The sequence below is a fragment of the Betta splendens genome, chromosome 6 (assembly GCF_900634795.4).
Source record: "Betta splendens chromosome 6, fBetSpl5.4, whole genome shotgun sequence".
NCBI classification, from domain to species: domain Eukaryota; kingdom Metazoa; phylum Chordata; class Actinopteri; order Anabantiformes; family Osphronemidae; genus Betta; species Betta splendens.
This window is the reverse complement of record NC_040886.2, coordinates 2,013,341-2,027,387: the sequence shown is the minus strand read 5'-3', so window position 1 is coordinate 2,027,387 and position 14,047 is coordinate 2,013,341. Positions and strand designations below refer to the sequence as shown.

The window sequence follows — 14,047 nt, the reverse complement described above, 5'->3', positions numbered from 1 at the left end:
CTTTGTGAATAGTAATACTAATGAAACCACCTCAGCAAAGCAGCTGTTACTGTGTTACTACTCCTCACATGGGTTCTATTAAGGGTACAGTTTACATGACGTCAAACATAGAAGAAATCAGCTCATAATGTCTCTAACATGTAAAATTTATGGAATTGTCTACATCATACGATAATCTGATAATCATTCCTATACACTACTGCAGTACACTATAGTGTGTAGAAATTTAAATATGCAAATCTCATATTACTGTATATCCTGTTGTTGGGTGCGTCAGTCAACCAGCCTATCGTCACGCTGGACACTGTGACAGCTTCTATAAATTATATTTTGATTTAAACTTATTTTTGAAATGATGCGTAGTGTCTTTACTTTGGTTATGAGAACTGTTTTGCAAATTCTAGATATGTCTAATTAGGATCGCGTTTGTATTTAAATACCCCTCATTTTTTGTCACTAGTTGGCTCAAGTAGGTTGGTTGGTTTAGTTGTTTGTCTAGTTTATTTTATTTTTTTTATTTTGCTGAAATGCAAAACCAAGTTTTGCAATATTCATCTAGATGTCTTGAGCCTTACAGCTTAGTCACTGAACAACCAACACATATGAGGTTCATAATGAGCTGACAGGTATGTCAGAATCCTGCAATGTGAGCTTGTCAGAATAACCATCCTCTTACACCATACACCTAGTTATATTGATATTATCATAAACTTATTGATGAGTTACATTGATAAGTATTTGCAATTTGAGATACTTTAACCAGTATAAATGCTGGTTGTGTCAAAACCCCCGACCGATTGTCCTGTTTGAACGTGCCTGGATAGGAGTGAGCTTGTATTAATATGCATATTTAAGCTAACACAGCTTCATAAGAACTTTTCCAGATACTGTTAAATTTAAATAAAATATTAAAAGTAAAAGACGAAACAAACACAGGAAGATAAATAACCAAATGCTCCAGTGTGAAGCAGACTGAGCCATTATGTTACGGCCGGTACAACCCTTCATGAAATACAGTCAAAAACTAATCTGTCTCTGTCTTTCCAACAACTGGAAAAAACTCCCATACAATAATGTAAAAATAAAACAATCAACAAAAGGCTCAGTTGTTTCTTCAGTCCACCTACTTCGTAAGTCACTTACCAGGTCAAGTTTTTGTGATCAAAGCCCAAGCTTCTGCTTCTTCCCTGGAATTGTGATGGTCAGAGTTAACTGAGGACAGCTACTAAAATACTACTCACAGTATTTTCAAGATGTTTTTTATATCTATAAAGAGACACCATTTCTTACTATTAGTTTTGCCACTGTGATGATTTGGAAGTTTCAGGGTTAACCCAACAACTGCATTCAAGCTCAGAAGATGTAAACACAAGAGGGGCCCAGTAGCAGATGGATGCTACAGAGACACATTAGTCACACAACAATCACTGACTACTGGGCAACTCCTCTAGTCTCTGGGCACCCCGCCTGTGTCACCAGGCAGGCCCAGGCCACTCAGCCAGGACAGCAGGCTTCATGCAGTCAGTGCCAGCCCTCAGGAGAACACACACAGGGCATCCAGCCACAATCCTGCAGCTGCCTTGGACCCTCACACGCTCCCTGTGCGCCGCTTTTCTTCCTCTTTCACTTGCTGTCTTACAGCACTTACTGGCTCCCACCACACGCCAAGAGCATGTATGCATTCGTATGCATTCGTATGCCTACTATGTGCATCACTTGATGCCTCTACGCTACCAATGTTGTTGTAACGTTGTTGTAATGTGTGTGTGTGTGTGTGTGTGTGTGTGTGTGTGTGTTGGGGTCGGGGGGTCCTGACAGTGTACAAGTTGAATGTGTTATCACAGGATAGTCAGTTCCTCTCACTCATTCTTCTATTGGACCAGTCCAAAAAATACAACAGCATCTGTTTTAACTGCTTCCAACGTGAGCGCACGCACGCACGCACGTTTTCTACAAGAGGATTTTCTCAAATCCTCAAAGCAAACATTGTTCCACTTTACGTTTTGCCATGTTTTAATGGTCCCCTGTGGCTCAAACAGGATTATTCTGCATCAATGGTAATATTCCTCATATTTTCCTTATTTTCATATTATATTTGCATCTAGGACCTTGAGGCGCCATTTATCTTTTACTCTTGTGAAAATGTGACTAAAGTGTTCTATATCTGAACAGATTCAAGGGTGCTTCACTTATCATTCCCCTTTAAACAGCCTCTACAGGCGACATATGATTTGCAAGGGAAGCTTTTTCAAGTGCACCTCATGTTATTCATGTTATTCAACCTATCAGGACATATTCATGATTTCAGCCAGAGCTGATGTAGTGTCTGTCTCTGGTTCTCACAGGTCACTGTGATGAGAAATCTGCTGAAAAGCAAGTTCAAATGACTTCAAATTGGTCTGAAAACTGCTTACAAATGTTAAGGTTATAGTTTACTCTCATACCTAGAAATCAAAAGTGTTTAATCTACAAAGACAGAGACAATTTCAACATCAATGATAAATCAAGTTTGCGAATGACAGGTTATCAATTTTAAATGGCAACTGAACATCTAAAAAATACAGTAGTTTGCAATAATGGTAGCACTGCTGAAATTCAATAAAAGATGAAAAAATAGGACATGTGGGTTTTGTTCAAATCAAAATATCCAGAAGAACTAATCTTCCTTGTGTTTGAATCCACTAGTCTGTTTGATTTACAAACAATAAGGAATTTTCTATTAGAGATTTGACAAAAGCTGTGTGGTAATACTACTATGGGAACTTAATAATATTACTTAGTAGTATATTTTGCTGCTATAACACATTTTGAGTCTTGTTTTATCCAGGTGTTTTGGTTGTGCTTTTAGAGGTTATGTATTAGCAATGAGGCATCTGTTTGATGACTGTAGCCTCAAACTCAAAGGATGAAAAGGGATTCATCCTGTTGTAGTGGAGGTCTGTACTTCTACAAATGCAGTTGAACACTTAATTTTCCTGACTTGTTGCTGTTATCTCATATCCAGATCACCAACGGTTGGCAAAAGTACTGACATACTGTAGCACCTGTTGCTCAGCCAGCTGGTAACTCTGGAGCAGGAGATGCTCAAATGTCTCCAAGCTCGTAGTTACACTCTGCCATGCAGTCCCAGTGTATACAGTAGCTAATGATTAACAATAAGTACAGAAATAAAGATATCAGGGTGGTAAAAGAAGTAATGTATGTTTTTATTTCACCATTTTGATCATCACACCCCTCTGCAGCCAAACATTGATAATCAATATGATACTTCACAAACACTTCCCATCAACCCAAACTCATCCGCGCTGTCCTTTTTGTACTTTTTGCTTCTGCGTTTGCTCTCATTTACTCTGGATCAGACGGTAGCAATTTTAATTATTCCTTTACTTGGTTCCATTAATTACTTCATCGCAGAACAACAGGGGCAAAATCTGAAAAGCTCAAGGTGGGTGGATGAGTCCTGACCTGATTTTGTGTTTAAAAGACATAGACTAATACTGACTGAGGAAAAAGTGTGAAAACCAGCATTGATGAAAAAGGAACCAGCCAAGCTTCTTTTATTTTTCCCCTGTGCTAATACACACTTGAGAAACACTAAGACAGTGAGGAAAACTTGCTTTATGAGTGGTGAAGAGGCAGTGATTCACAGTGTGCACTCCTCATTATTTCACCATCTCATCTCGCTGAAGCACTACCATTTATGCACACACAGTAATTGGTCACAGATTGCACACTAATACATTGAAGTGCTTATTTTCCCTTGGAAATGATGGTAAAAGGTTTAGCTAGCAGCTCCTCTTCATGTTCTTCTTCTACCACTAGTTTCTGCTGAGTCAGACTGCATTATCAGCCCGCCGCTGATAATGGGGGGGGGTGCTGTCACACACAAGCAAACACTCACAAACACACGCAAAGACACGTGCACACACACGCACACACACGCACACACACACACACACACACACACAGATACCGAAGACAATATTCTCCAGCACCAGCAAGAAAGGCCTGGGGAGGTTATGGCAATACCAACACCATTTAATAAGTGTGAAGTCAGGAGCATTGTGCCGAGACAGAGCCCACATGTGCATTATGTGTGTACGCATGCATGTATGAGCCCCATTCTACACCTAGAGAAGGAACATCATATGGCTACACCAACGTGAAAAGAGCACGTTCAGCTCAATCTATTCTATTCACTTTTACACAATTATATTCTGTACCAAGACACTCAGACACAGACTCATAGACTCACACACACACACAGACTCACACACATGCATGAGCATAGCCCCTGAACTATGTTTTCCATCTGCGGTTCATTAAAATTTGGGTACTGCTTTATTTAAACAGATGCAGGTTGGGAGGCAAAGTGTGTGGCAGTTGTGCATCCACGTGTAGTGGGTTTGCTCAAGCTGTAGTGTCATTACACTCTGTTGTTCTATTACCCTTCTCTTTCTAGGCTTCATCATAGAACAGGGTGAGCAACTTTGCTTAGCGATACATATTGAACCTTATTATTTAAGGTTCAGGCTGTTATTTGAACGATAAAATTACACAGCCCTCATAATTGCAGAGATATGGGTCACATCCTGGAGTAAAATCTGACAAGCCAAGTCGGACAGGACATCAACCTGCTGCACATCAACCATGAAATATCATCTGTGTTTATACTGCATTAAAAACATTGAGTAAAGTACTAAAGAATGATTAGACATTAGACATACAGACATACAGGCTTGTTAGCTCTTGAAGCCCCTCTCCCCATGCTAGCAGGAAGGACAACACCCCCACTAACCAGAGCCTCAATAACTGCAAGATCAAGCTATTGGACAAAATATTAAAACTGGGGGAAGCGTTATGAGTATTTTGGTGGATCATGACCAGGTTGCATCTAGAGCTTCTAAATGCCAAAAAAGAATAGGAGTAAGACTCAAAGTAGAGAAAAACACTGCGTCCCTCATCTTCTCCTGCGCAGTCCTCACACAGCTGGGGGCACGCTGGAGCCCTGCCAGCTGTCAGTCAGGCCAGGCGGGTACGTCTAGACTGGTCACCAGTCTACACTCACACAGCTATGGGTGATCTCCAGCTAAGGTGACTGCTTGTCTTTGACTGTGGGAAGAAACCAGAGGACCTGGAGAAGAGTGCTGAACTAAACTCAAACGCTGACAATTTTAAACTACTATGGGACAAAAGTGACGGACTCAGAAAAAGCTGCTGGTGCTGAGCTGGAAGATCTGACACAGGCCGGTCCTCAACCCGAATCAACGCCCTTACTGATGCTGGTTGAGCGCCAATTGCAGGTCGTGGATGTCCTTCATGACGCCATCTTCACCACGTGGAGCAATATTCCCATGAGACTCTTGGAAACAGTCATTTCTGCGGTCTTTAGATTTTGATGAGCAGCCTGTTTGAGTGGAGGCCCCAGAACAGACACAAAACTGTGCTTCTGTACAACCACTCCTGTGCACACTTCGCATGTAATATGATGCACACACTGCCAGCATCCACCCAGCTTATTGTTAGTTATTTGTAGTGTAATTGGTCTTTACTTGATTTGGCCATACAAATATATTTGACCCCAGTTTTTAGAAAGAAGACAACTTTGTCATTAAACCAATAACTAGAGGACCCACCAGTCTGTGCTACTTGTTTCCTGTCTAAAACATCAAACTGCAGTTGATATTAGCTATCACTAACTAAGATTAAAGAGGTGGGTTTAGAGCTTTTAAATAGCGTAATTATTATTGAGTAAATTCAATCATATTCCAATCTCATACCATAACCATACATAACTAATATCCAGCCTTCATCTGTGTCCTATATTCATTTCTGCTATTTACCCTGAACATTTTTGGTATAATATGTAATAAAAACCCAGATAAACTCTGAAAGACCATTAAATAAATGTGTTCAAATGAAAAGGACGAAACCACCACCACCACCACTGAAAAAGGAAGGAAGTTTGTATTGCACTCCTTTGCTCTGCCTGCAACACTGGTAACAACGCCACACTAATACAAGGCCATACTGCCTGATCCCATTCAGCCTTTGCTTCAGGTCCAGCATCTCTACCATCAGACGATGATGGGGCTTAGCCTCAGTCTTCCTCCGTCCAGTCTGTGCGCTTTCCCTCCAAGCTTTTCTAAAACCACAGCAGCGCTTTTCATTTTTACGCATGACGTACTGCAACCGTAACACTTGCAACTACATCAAAGCAGATTGTTTGCACTGATAGATCATCTGAAATCGAACCTTGTAAATTTGGCTAAACATTAATACCAAGTGGATTGTTAAAATGAACGTAACAGCAGCACCAGTAAACAAAGGTTGAGAAGTTGTTGTGGCCTAAGAGTGATATCACACAACACCAAGCTAAAGTACATTAGCATTTATTTGGTATTACATCGTTTAGCTGCTACTGCTAGTACAGACAGAACAAAGCTTCACTGATGTAAAAGCTTAGGTTTTTATAGAAAACAACAGTTATTTTAGCAGCAGCAGCGGCAGCGAGACCTCCATCAGGCAGCAGAGCGAGCTGCCGTCCCTCTCTGTTCACTGTTTATCGTTTTAACCGAACCAACTGGGAAAGCGAGCAAGGAGCAGCCGAAATCTAGACTTCCTGCTTGCTTCCTGCTGCGATCAGGAAACATGAGCCTGATTTAGACTTCCCATGGAGAGTTCCTCTCTTTTCATCCATTTATCTGTTTGGTGCTAAAACACTGATGAGGGTGAGATTGTGTCAGTGCTGATATGAAAGGACTGAAAAGTATTCCACCCTGTAGAATCATAGTGAATTGTGGCTAAATGGACAAATTTCCTTGAGCAACAGGAATGCACTGGGGCGACAGCTTAGAATTCTACTTCTTCTACATCTCTGTTCCTGTTTGTTGGTAGACATGTCAAAAAATGAAAATGATAACGTTGGATCTATTTAAAATGTATCTTAAACTGGGCAGAGGTGGAACGAAGCTCAATGTTATGTAATAACTAAACTATTCAAGTTGATATTGAGCTTTTAAACCTGATACGGATTTGTTTGGTGACAGTGTCTTTACACCTGTGGTGCAGAACAGTCAGATAATACACCTTGGATTGAGCAGGGCTTAAATCATACTGACACATTCTAACAACTGTTGTTGACATTGTGTTTTGTTACTTTTGCACGTCTACATCTTACAGTAAATGTTTCTGTGCGTCACAAAAGTATACACTGCTTTATAAATATATTATTGTCCTTTTAACGTCATAATGACGTGATGATTATCTTCCACTGCTACAGATTTACCTGTAGTCAATAACTTTCTTACCATCTAGACTGCATTGCGTGTTGGACATGAGAGATGGACAGAAAGACTGAGGGAGAGAGGCAGACAGGCCTCCACAGGCTGTAGAGGCGCCTGCAGCCTGGAGCCCGACCCTCAGCCTGCCCACAGACGCACACCCTGACCCCACCCGCGTACGCCTATTGTTCCCCCATCCCCTACAACACGCACCCCGCCTCCCCCACGGCAGCCCACCCCCCCTTTCCCACCTGCCCCCTACCCCCACACACACTCACTATTGTTGCTCTAATAAACCATCTCTGTTTCTAGATTTCTTTATGTATGATGTAAAGCCCCGACTTCATTTAATTTTGTATTCCATCTGCTTGTACATGTGTTACAGAAAGAAACAGATAACGTTCATATCAAAATGAGAGAAAATGAGAGGAAGAATTCCCTCTTTCAAGACTTCATTATTCAAGAAACAAGGTCACTGTATCACCTGTTGATTAGTCAAAACTCTGAGTTAACAGTTCTTTTACACACAATTTAACTCTAATTCAGATAAATAATTAATTTCAAACCAAGCTGACAACGCGGGACCTACATCTGGACAACACCAGACATTATTTCTCGACGGGAAGATTACTTCTCCTAATCTGACTTCCATAAAAATCTGCGTGCCGGATTTGGCCTTCTTGTCTGGAAATGAGACGACAGATGAAACAACAAGGAGGAAGGCAGAGAGCAGCCAGCCGCTCCAAACTCCACCATATTGTGACAGCATTGGGTGAAGCACATGAACACACACACGGACGCAGGCACACACACAGCAGTTGTGACTAAAGCACACAGAGACCATATGGTGCGTCCTGATCTGCCGACGCCTGTTGCTGCCTCAACAATAGGCCTAGCCTGGACAGCAAGAGGCAAACACACACACACACACACACAAATGTGCACAGACACACACACCAAATGGTTGTTAGCCAGTCAGTCTGTGTTGCTTAGTCCCAAAACAAACGCCTGGATTTGCATTCTGCACCTCCCTTCACCCCCACCTCCTCACCCCCCCTTCCCTCACACACACACACACACACACACACACACACACACACACACACACACACACACACACACACACACACACACACACACACACACACACAGTGCCTCGGTCTCTACAGGTGCACAGAACACTCAAAACAGATGTCAACGGACTAGAGAGGGAGAGGCACGGGGGGTGGAAGAAGGGAAGAAAGTGGAGAGACGATAGGAGGCTGTTCGCCCAGGCTTGACAAAGCTTTGTACATTTGCAGGCCTAGACACAGCAAAGACAATGACACACAGATACACACACACACACACACACACACACACACACACACACACACACACACACACACACACACACACACACACACACACAGCCAGGACTGCTTGATTCACTACTACTACAAAAGGACTAAACTCCTAAATTACATTACATTTACATTTTAGGTGATTTAATACAAATATTGAGACAGTGTAAAATCATTTGTACTACTACACCTCTTTTGTCAGCCTCGGACAACAACGTAAAACCAAAGTAAAGCCAGAAAAATGCTATTATTTGTGTTATTTTTAAAATGTTCACCTGGTATTTGTTGATACATTTTGTGGAACAATGGTCCTGGTTACCGATTAATCATTTCAATCACTTCTTCAGTGTGATGGTTACAACTTTTTTAATTTTACTGCTGTGATGCTGCAAGATTGAATTTTTGGACCAGAATGTTTACACCTAATAGAAAAACTCACTTAAAATAATAATAATAATGCATCAAATTATTAATAGAAACTGTTGCAGGGATGAACGCAGTTAAGATTACTTTGACTGTGGAAGATGTCGTCATTGACCAAAAATACATTTATCTCATTAATACTATTAAAACAGCAGGTCTCTAACCACTACACTGTTGTTTGTTTCATCACAAGAGCTTTTGTTAGAAAACGACTACTAAAGCAGCCCTTTAATCTATATTTAATAATAAAATACACTGGCTTCAACAAGTCTTTATGTGGGATAATTTAGGCTGGTTAAGAATTTTAATGGCATTGAGCTCAGTGTAAAAGTTGAACTAGCATATGTGTGAGGGGAGTTGGTGAGTGAGGCTGAATGAAAACATTAAGAGCAAATCAAATGACTATTTGAGATTGTGATGTTTTTAAACGCTATGTTCCCCTCATTCCTCTCAGGAACTTCCACCAGTTTCGCATCTGAATTATTTGAGATGGCGAACATGAATTTCACACCTTAAGACGTGTTGGTAAATGAAATCAATTTGTTTGAAGCCGTTCTTTGCTGCGGTGGAACCAGACCCCGCATCAGGCTGCATCTGCTCGCGTACGACGCGCTGTGTCACTGATGAGCAGCGCGCGCGTGTCATCGGCCTGTGGCCTGTTCCTGTGCGGGGCCTGTGCGCTCGTGCAGCGCCGATGCAACAAGTCCCCGTTCACTCCCAGCTTTGTTAAAGCCTCCGGCGCTGCGGCGACGCGCTCTCCTCCCTCCCCTCACATCTAGACCCAGTGACGGACCGCTGCGAGGAAACTGCCCGTCGCGCCCGCGTTATTTTAGTGTGAGAGAAACAAGTGGAAAGAAAAACACGTTTGTTGTTGGTGTCGGGAGAAAAGAGGGGGATCAAACTGAGGTGAAAGCGACATCTCTGGCGCTCGAGCTCCGGGGCTTCTTGGGTTTGTTTAACGTCCATAAAGGTTGTGTGTGTGGCGCTGTCGCTCGCGCTGGTAAATTCGATGAATTCTAGCGTCGTTGACCACTTCAGGGTTCCGAAGCGTCCGGGGGTTCCGACGCGCAGGCTACACGCTGAGTTCGGGGACTCCTCCTTGGGAACTTACCTCGATTCACACGCGTCTTTGTGGATTAATTCCCACACTTTTCCAGGGATCGGAGTCACTACACCATCGAGGTGCCGTCCGCCAACTCCAAAAGCAGCTCCCGGGTTCCGGTCTGATGAAGGATGGGGCGCGCTGAGTGCGTAAAATGCGCAGCGTCTCTCCAAGGATGCGAAATATGCGCGGAATGGGAGCAGGAATGAGATGAACGCAGTGGACTGAGTTGAACGGGGCGGGGTGAGAGGGGCTGGCGTCACCCTGGACGGATGAAACGGAGAGTGGGAGAGGGAGATGGGAGGATGGGTGGAAAAGAACGGCCGCGAGGGGGAAGGGGCCGGACTGCACGAGGTGGGTTCAACAACAAAAGGAAAAACTCTATTCAGCGAAGGCAGAGAATGGGTCGATGAACAGCGGAGCAGCTGACGCGTTCAAAACACAGAAAAAAAGTTCAAAACACAAAATATCTGCAACTTAAAAGTTTAAATAAACCGACGGACTTTATCAAAGTTTTAAACAACACCGTCGTTAAGGCTATCTTAAAAAAGGACAGTTTACTTAATAAAAAAGTCAGCTTTTCGTTTAGCGTCAAGGAGAGCTGCTGCTAGCGTGTGGTGAAGCTAACAGTGGCTAATGCTAGCAAAGCTTGTTCTGGGACTGAAATACCAGTAGATCAGTGGCGGAAGAAGTAAACGTATAGTCTCTTTTTTCTACTTTTTGTCACTGGCTGACTTCATTGTGAGTCAGTAGATTATTGACCTGTTGCCACGTCCATAGGTGTTTTTCTTATTCATGGATGCACATGCTGTCGGTGCATATTTGGGTTTTATAAAATTAATGTGGACACAGCCTCAGTTTCTGTTCATACAGTGACTACAAAGATGGAACAGTCTAAAAGCACTCGGTTCACTTTGCTAAGAACAGAAAATAATACAGATTAAATATGTTTTCATAGCCAGGCTAGAGCATAAATATCAACCTTCAAAGCTATTTTGTGCATTCACGCCCCCCGGGGCTGCCGGGGAACCCTACTTTTAGGAAAGCCACTGCCCTAACCAGAAAATCTTGGTGCCGTGCTGTTTGAATGCAGCAGGCAGCCACCTCTGCCTCATAAAGGAGCTGTTGTTTACTACTAAGCTCTGCCGAGCTCAGGTTTCATCCCCTCAGGCACTGCTGAACTGTCATCTCCCCAGAGGGAGGGGCTGTGACATAAAACAAACAAAGACATGCAGGGTCGCAGCCTGCAACACCTCCTGCAACTCCACACTGCAGACCCGGACCGACCGGCACCGCACTGGCAGCACGTCTGTGTGTGTCTGGAAGGGAAATGCACACCTGCAGCCGACTCGTGTGCTGCACAGAATATGTCTGTGTAATGTCTCGTATGTGTCATTCTCAGACTCGAAGGCATGCACACACGCAACAGCCTAGTAAAACAGTTGACTCACCCTAAGGTCAAGAATCCGACCCCAAATCTGACCTCACCTGGTTTACTGATGGTTTATCAGCAGTGGCTGTGCAGAGATGGATAATTGAATTATTTAAAAGCATTAAAAGACATCAATAAAATCTATGTATACACAATGTTTGCTTGCAAGTAAAAGAATTGCCACTTTGAGCTTAGCCACAAAATCCAAATAGATCTCCCTCTCTCCCAAAACTCTTTGAAGTCCTTAAAATAGGTTTGTGGAAAGTTCGATTCATCAAGCAAGCACTACTTTGGGCATCCCTTCTTTAAGCGGAACCTTCTAATCTGTGCATCCATCGTAGTCTGTGTGTAATTTAATATTTTGGTCTCTACTATGCCAGAGAGAGAGTGTAGCGTGTCATTGTTGATGGATGCAGGATGTTAGTTAAAGCCCCCTTGTGGTCTGTGGAGCAGTCTTGACAGTCTGGGTGTGGACACTTCACATGGCCTTCAGCAGATTTGATACGAGCAGCATTTAGGATGACTTTCTTTTCCAGAAATGATTCATACAGCGGCTCAATCTATGAAATATCTACAAACATTATAGATGTAGATACTTGGGTCCTCTTTCTGTTTAGTCCCTGAAAATTGTACACTTACTGTAATACAATAAAGGCTAAAGCACCACAGCTTTAATTTGACACAGAAAAAAGAAGTTCATTCTGCTACCTCTGTTTTTGTTACATATGCCCCCCCCCACACACACACACGTGAATTTATTTCTTACATCTACAAACAAGTACAACTCTCTAACCTATAAAGACCAAGAAAAACAATAATGCTAGAAAATATGGGATTATAAGTATTTATTAATTTGAAGTGTCTAAAACTTTTTAAATGTGAACTAACTGAAATTAAAGCGTGGGTACCCTTAAAACTTGTCCAATCTATTTCTTTATGAGCTTAACCAAACGGTTTCAAAATGGAAGCCTGATTCACAGAAACAGAAAAGAGAGGTTTCAAATGTTTTGAAATGCTTTAATACTACAAAATAAATGACACCTACAAGAACTACTGCAATCACAAGCATTAAACAACTAGACAGGTAGGAAAAAAACAAACGGTTATGAAATACTTCCCAAATAAAAAAATCCCCGCTAAGGCAGTAAACAAACAAGTTATCAAACAATTAAGAAAATAACTAAAAATCCCTGCAAAGGCAGGAAACTAACAAACAAGACATATATTACCAACAGTTTTAAACACATAAGGCACAAAGGACAAAATACAAAGAAATGAATTAACTATATTAAACCAACTTAATCTGGATGACTGAGAAACTCCACCAACGTATATCAAACCAACATGAACCCACAATAAACTCACATGAACATGACCACAATGAGAACAAGTCTATACTGAGACCAGGTGAAAGTGATTGACTCGATCAGGCCAGGGAAGCTGAGGGAAAACAGGAAGTGAAAGTCCAAGTGGGCGTGGTGCATGGTCCGGTAGTTACAGGGACAGCAGGGCAAAACAAGCAAAACACTGACTGTAACAGGTGCAAATAACAACTCTCTGTATGTTAGAGATCTGGATCAGAGCATAATGTGTTATCTGATGTGGTGTCAGCTTGTAGCTCTACATTCACATCACTCACTGAATAAGACAGGGATGGCCATCACCTCCTCCCGTGCTTGGTTTTCAGAGTATTCACATGCAGCAGAATGCCAGACTGCACACAGACAAACCTTCTGTAAGTGTGTAATTAACACATGTAGAAAATCTAATTAAACCTTGAATTGAACTGAACTTACTTGAGCATACTTGAGCGAGAGAATGGGTAAGTGTGAAAGAAGGGTGAGGATGGCTCTGGCTGTGCTGCGTGTGGCGCCTGGGCAGTAGTACTGCGGTCCCTGGGTCTCGGCTGTCCCTTCGTGGCTGGGGGTTGTGGGGGGTGGTGGGATAGGTAGCAGAGCCAGTCGGGAACCTGGCTCTGCGGACCCTGGAGCTCTGCTTCCCAACTACATTTCTCCGCATTCATCCACTTAGGTCTGCAAGGGGCGTCCTGCTGATGGAGGGACCAGGGCTACTGGGAAGTGGTTCCGTCCCTTCCAAGTGGGATGCTCTGCAGTTTTAATTGCATTAGTCATACACACTTGTCCAGGAATCTGGGGGCTCCTTCCGGGGGGGCCAGTAGACTTCCCATTGATGGCTTTGTCTGCTGGACCCCCCGGAGAATTGGGTATCTCCCAAAGTTCCTCATACTTAGCTACATACACATACATTTAGGGCCGGGGGTGGGCTCTTTCACTGGGGCCTGGGGCTGAGGCCAGTTGTGGCCTCGGCCACTGGCCCTGATGGAGAGATCACCACCCAGTTTTAACTGCAAAAAGACATTTAGGGCGCGGGGGGGCACTGTCCGGGGGACACACCGTCAGCCAGCGGTTGTGCTCCTGGAGGTGTCACCCACCTTCAGTGCACT

At 43.0% G+C, this 14,047-nt stretch overlaps 1 protein-coding gene across 1 annotated transcript in view; it reads right to left on the bottom strand.

Moving 5' to 3' along the window:
• Positions 1-10,656, bottom strand: part of tead1a (TEA domain family member 1a) — a 31,681-nt gene extending 21,025 nt beyond the window's left edge. Inside the window, exon 1 of the mRNA XM_029153981.3 lies at positions 10,161-10,656. The gene's annotated coding sequence lies outside the window, so the exon portion shown is untranslated. The remainder of the gene's footprint in view (positions 1-10,160) is intronic.
• Between the last annotated feature and the right edge of the window lie 3,391 nt (positions 10,657-14,047).